At 35.1% G+C, this 6,646-nt stretch overlaps 1 pseudogene across 1 annotated transcript; it reads left to right on the top strand.

Moving 5' to 3' along the window:
• The first annotated feature begins 753 nt into the window (after nt 1–753).
• On the top strand, nt 754–2,774 carry LOC143616590 (small ribosomal subunit protein eS10z-like; annotated as a pseudogene). Its single transcript, XR_013150682.1, has 5 exons — nt 754–798; nt 874–922; nt 986–1,252; nt 1,499–1,637; nt 2,638–2,774. The product of XR_013150682.1 is annotated as a small ribosomal subunit protein eS10z-like (transcript).
• Nucleotides 2,775–6,646: the final 3,872 nt, after the last annotated feature.

The raw sequence follows: 6,646 nt of genomic DNA, 5'->3' as shown, positions 1-6,646 counted from the left end.
TAAAATTGTCCACATTTTTTGCACCAAGCCTTAAATGACCCATTCGACATTTCACACTTGTCGAAACTAGCCCGAAGGGTTTTGTCTTGGTTTGTTGGGACAATCTTCATGACGGTTAAACCACCAAGTTGTTCGAGTGTTGCCATTTTTTTGAGGTTTTTGAAGCGGTTTTTGAGTTCAGTTTTTGCGGTTTTTGCTTGTTTTTAGAGCTCGGGAAGTGGTGTAATCAATCCAACACACCCAATACCTATTTATACTAGTAAGGAGGGTTAAAATTGGTCCAACCACTCATAAAACGGTCTCTAAGCCGTTGGGAACGGTCACAAAACATGTCCAGCATGCTGCTGCAATTTTGTTAACGGCATTAACCGGTTTTAAAAAAAATCTGTTACTAATCGGTTCTTAAATGAAAAACACTAACCAGTTTCTAACCCGACAATTAGAACTAGTTAAAAACCGGTTTGTACTAGACCGGTTACTAACCGGTTAGTTTTTCGGGTACAGACCGATTAGTAACCGGTTACTGTGTGCACCTCTAAGACAAAATGTGTCACTCCATTTTAGATAGTAAACATCTAGCTATCAATCAGGCCCAAAATAGCCAACAAGAGAAGCCTAAAAGCCCATTTACTTACAAAGAGAATGGGCTCCAATGGGCTCTCTCTTTTCTCAACCCAAACCTTACGTGTTATTCAACCAATTTTAGGGTTTGTATTTCTCACTTGCAAATTGTAAACTTCCTTCCTTCCTTCCTTCCTTCCTTCATCTCGTATCATCTGGTCTTCAGCAGCAGCCATGGTAAACACTCTCACCATTCTCAGTTGATCTATCATATAATATAATATAATAATCATTCTCATTGCCAATTTTCAGATTATCCCTGACAAGAACCGCAAGGCCATTTCCAAGTACCTATTTCAAGGTTAGTAAAATCCAAACCACCCATATTTCTTCATTTACCCTGCCTGATTATTATGACATACAGAGGGAGTTTGTTTTGCTAAGAAGGATTACAACCTGGCAAAGCATCCGGAAATCGATGTTCCGAATTTGCAGGTGATTAAGCTGATGCAGAGCTTCAAGTCAAAGGAGTATGTTAAAGAGACGTTTCTTGGATGCATTATTATTGGTACCTTACCAATGACGGGATTGAGTTCCTCAGGACTTACTTGAATCTTCCTTCTGACATTGTGCCCGCTACTCTTAAGAAGTCCGCTAAGCCTCTCGGACGCCCCGTTGCTGACCGCCCTCGGTAATGACACTCAAAGTCCTATTAGTTGGTTCGGTTATCCGATCAGTTCAACAGGTTTATTTGGTTATCTGATTAAACCAATTTAACTGGTTTGTTGTTTATTTTTTTCTGTTTGGTTATATGATTAAACCGACTTATTCATAATTTTGTTCAGTTGTTTCTGGTTAATGATATGGTTTGGTTTCGGTTTCTTTGCCCAGCTTTAATTAATTTGTGGTTTAATTGATGTGTGTTTTGTGTATCTGGTGGACCGCCAAGATTTGAAGGAGATAGACCTAGGTTTGGTGATAGAGATGGATATCGTGGTGGACCTAGAGGGCCTCCCGGTGAATTTGGCGGTGAGAAGGGCGGAGCTCCGGCGCATTATCAGCCTGCTTTTAACAGGGTAATGTTTTTCTCTATGAGTGTGTCATAAATTAGGAGCCTTTAAACTTCTATTGATGGCAATGTAGGAAGATATTGAGGATTTTAGTTAGGTTTTGGGAAAGCATTTACTGTCACCAAATTTTTAACCTTATTTAGGGGTGCAAACGAGCTACTAGAGACTGAATTGGTAAAAAGCTTGAAACGAGTGGAGCCTTGCTGAGCTTTGTGTATTTATAACTTTGAACTTACTTTTATTGGGCTTCTTCATAATAACTAACATTTAGCTGAGCTTGAGCCAAGCTTTGGCCTAGCTTAAGTTTTTTCTCAAATTAGCCGTCCTCAAGTCCATAGTTATAAAAAGCCCTCGCTTCTTACGCCTAGACCCATTTTTCAGGCAAGGCTCAATAAATGCGCTTCTAGTTCCTAGGCGAGTGCTTTGGCATCGTCTTTGCCAAGAACATGAGAAGATAAACACCGAGCAAAAGAATAGTATTATTTTTCATATACGAAATATATTTTAGTTTTTTATTTTATTGCGCTTTTTTTTCCTTAGGCCCTCCCTTTTTTTGCGCTTTGCGCCCAGGCTCCAGGTGAGGCTTGTGCGCCTAGCGCAATTGATAACTATGCTCGAGTCCCATTATCCGTATACGAGCCAAGCTCGAGCTTGAGCTCAAGCACATAGGATGGAATTTAGTGGAGCTCGAGCTACCGGAGCTTGAGTATTGTTAGTGCTTGGTTAGGATGTTATGCACCCCTAACCCTAATAGTGTTTTTGGCAGATTTCTATTAAAAATAGTGTACAAATGTTTTTGAAGTCATTTAGATTACTGTTTTTATGTATAATGTAAAAACACATTAATTTCTTTTTAATAAATAAATTAGGTTAACGAGGTTGATACAAGCTATCCGAACAAGTTTGGGCTCAATTTAAATATGCTAACTTAGTATTATGTATGGGCTGTGTTAGAATTTTACCCCCCTGGTGTTTAGGCACTGTTAATATGGTATTTATTTTGCAGGGTGCTGGTGGAAGGCCTAGTTTTGGGCGCGGAGTAGGTGGTGCACCACCAAGCTCAAGCTTCTCTTAACCATTTTTATTATTTTTGCAGTGTTTGCAGACTCTAATAGAATTTTGAACTTTATTTCAGTTTTGGTGATTGTTGTCATTCATTTCAAGAATTATAGCGTTGGAGTTTATATAATTTTCTCAATCTTTCTAGATGGTTTGTTAAACTTTAAATTTTGAAGAAAAGTTAAAATTTTTAAGGTCTTGAAATAATTCTTGAGTTTTAAAAGTATAGGAACTGAACAAAAGAAAGCCTTTTGTTTATTTTTGTTCGTTAAGCTGTTATAGAACAAGCAGATGGTTCACAACCAACAAAACTTACTAGATAACTTACTAGAACTCAAACTTACAAAACAAAATATAACTCTTAAAAACATTTAAACTTACTAGATAATTCAAACTATTTATTAAAAAACTAACTTATTTAAACTTGCATCTTTAGTCTAATAGTCCAATTTTCTTCTAACTTTGTTTCAGAATTAAACTTCCGCCACTTAGTTTTAGTATGTTTATTATTATGACTTCAAGACAACCTTAGCTTTCGCTCAACTAAGATCCAAACTTCTTGTCAAGTTTTAGAGATCATATAAACATAAATGAATCAATGATACAATCTGTGTAAGCGCTTAAAAGAACAAATACTAACTAAACAGATCACTAATGTGATAAACGCTAACATATAAAAAGTACTTGGCAAATCAATCTTCGGTTAATGAAATCTACACTCGAACAAAGACACAAATTTTTAGGGTGAGAAAGAGAATACAAGAACTATCAAGACGAAGATAAAAATAAATTGAAGCTAATCAAAGGTAGTTTTATATCCTAGCAATCGAATCCAAACGTCACACAACAGCATAGTATTAGCACTCCATCTTCTCAACATGTCAAAATAAGTCCCTCAGCTTCCCAAACAACAACATTAGCCCCTCGACCTAAAACACAAAACCTCTTAGGGTGTGTTCGTTTCACATAATGGTATTGAATTGAAATTGGAATTTGCATAGGATTTGGAATTGGAAGGAATTAGATTTGGAAATCTGAACATTCCAATAGGAATTGGAATTTGAAGGAATTGAAATCCAATACCATTCTTAATGTGTTTGTTTGACAAATGAATGGGAATCAGTTTTTTATTTTTATTTATTTATTTTTTTACGAGGATAAGGGCGGAAACATTTTAGTTTTTTTAGATGTTTTTTATTTATATTTGCGTTATGATTTTTTTTTTATTTTTTAGGGGTTTTCTATTAAGATAAAAAACCCCTCAAAAAATATTTAAAAATAATAATAATAATAATAATAATAATAATAAATTCATAACTCAAAATATAAATCGAAAACAAAAAAAGTAAAAAAACTAAAATGTTTTATTCGTTGTTCTCGTTAAAAAAAATCTCGAGAAAAGATTCCAACAAATTCACTTGGAACCCTCCACATTTTGGAAGGATTTAGAATCCTTCTATTCAAAAGAATTTGAATGAATTGAATTCCAATTCCAATTCCTTGAAAACCGAACACATCAAAATGTAATTAAGATTCCAATTTCAACGAAAGGAACACGCCATGTCATGGGATTTTAATTCCAATTTTTTTGAATTTCCACGAATTCTGTGAAACGAACGCGTCCTTAGAGCATTTTCATCCTATTCCCTATATTTTTGTGAGAGAGTTTTGTAAATTTTATGGTATGGTTATGAGTGGCTGTGTGTAGAGGAAAGAGAAAATGTTATATGAGAGCATTCCCATTCTATTCCCTACGATATATCCATATATATTATATAATTACACTAAAAATCACTTTATTTTCTCTCCTGTTCAATTAAATAATACTCTTTATACTTTTATCATTATCCATTCTCTCTTCTTCCCTCACAATCACTTTCAGAAAATATTAAAAAATTATAGGTGTGAACAGTGAAACCCCAAATTTAACTTTTCCATGTAACATTTTCTCTCTTATTTACTCGCAACCACTCATAACCATACCATATAATTTGCAAAACCCCCTCACAAAATTATAGGGAATAGGCTGAGAATGCTCTGAGAAAGTTAAATTTGGGATTTCACTGTTCACACCATATAATTTTTGAATATTTTCTGAATGTGGTTGTGAGTGAATGAGGTAGAAAAGATAATGATAAAGGTATAAAAGGTATCATTTAATTGAACAAGAGAGAGAAGATGTATTGATTTTTAGTATAATTATATGATATATATTGATTTATGGTAGGGAATAAGCTAAGAATACTCTTTAGCAATTAACAAATATCCACACTTTATTTGTTTATGAACTAATACTTCACTTCCGGTTTAGGAACTAATACTTCTTAAGTTCTTAATATAATGCTTCAATCTCACTTCCTATATTTGCAATGGCTACATTACACTTAAATCTTGAAAAGAGAGGTATGAAGAGAAAAAATGTTATGAACAATTATGGTAAGTGTTAAATTTGCACAAAAAAATGGTCACATTGTGAGAAATTGTTAGTGAGTTCGGTTTTAAAAAACATACCCCTAGTGGCTGGGGAAGACGAGCGGGAATATAGGAGATGAGACAGTTGGATGATGAAGGCAAGGGTGGGTGTTGATTTAAGGATCTGTTTAGTATGGGGTAATGAAATGGACGAGAGAATGTAATAGAATGAACAAGGGAATGAAATAAATCATTAACATTCTATTGTCTTGTTTGATACCCTATAAGAATCTAAAAAAAGAATTAACAATATTCACAACATAATCTAATTAAAATTTATAAACAATTTATAAAAATTAGATATTTTTTAACTAACAAAAATTTAAAGGCAGTAAACATTTTCTAGCTAAATAAATTTTAAGTCATTAGGTAATCATTGATTTCTTTCTTATATTTAACCAAACACTTAGATAGCGTTTGATATACAAGAATGAGGGGAAATGAAATGAATTAATGTGACTGAATGAAAAAAAAAAGTGTTTGGTTGGTCAATGAAATGAAACAATCATTACACAACGAATCTTATTCCATTAAAATCATTCCTTTTTACCCATCTTTTTTTTTCTCATTCCATTCCCCATTCATCATACTCTCTAAACAACACCATCTAACAACTACCACCACCACAACCAGACCACCACCGCCACCGCCTAACCGCCACCACCATTGCCGCCACCAGTTGACTGCCACACCACCACCACCACTATCACCACCACCTGACCACCCGCCACAACAACCACCGTTGCCGCCACACCACCACCATCGTCGTCTCCACCACTGCCGCCACATTACCACTATCGCCGCCACCACCGTCGCAATTGCCATTTTTTTGTTTTGTTAATTTTATATATTTTATTTATTTTGGGGTATGCATTTTGTCATTTTATTTTCATTCATGTGAGTTTTTTTCCCTACTAAACAACATAAAGGAATAATTCATTTCATTCCCATAGGTTAACCAAAAGAATGGTAATAATCAATTCCATTCCCTCGTCCATTCTCTTCTTCTTTCATTCCATACCTCATACCAAATAGACCCTTAGAGCTTTTTTGGTTGGAGGATTTCAAAGGATTTGAATTAAAATTTCCATTGCTTGACCTGTTTAACGGAATTTAGATTCCTTTCATATTCTAAAGGATTTCAAAGGAATATTCATGATTTACTCAAATAACCCTAGCAAGTAGTAGCCATAGTCATTAGCATTTTCACCAATTGCCACCACCATTTTCTTTAGCTACCACCACCACCATTTCTCTCCTGCCCCTACCACCACCAACGCAATTCCGGCGAGATAAGAACCATGTTTTTACGACCTAGAAACACCGGCTAAGCAGCGCATTTTCCAGCCAGATCTAAACCTGCGTTTTCCAGCCAAATCTAAACCCGCGTTTTCCAGCCAGGTCTAAATCAATGCAACCCTTTTTTTTTCCTTAATCAGTTTTGAATGCTAGCGGTGGTTGGAGACGGTAGTTGACGGTGCCGA

Source organism: Bidens hawaiensis, unplaced genomic scaffold, assembly GCF_021521415.1.
Source record: "Bidens hawaiensis isolate Kalapana, Puna unplaced genomic scaffold, B.hawaiensis_p1.1 tig00048280_1, whole genome shotgun sequence".
NCBI lineage: Eukaryota > Viridiplantae > Streptophyta > Magnoliopsida > Asterales > Asteraceae > Bidens > Bidens hawaiensis.
The sequence above is the reverse complement of the archived record's forward strand: the minus strand, read 5'-3'. Positions and strand labels throughout refer to the sequence as shown.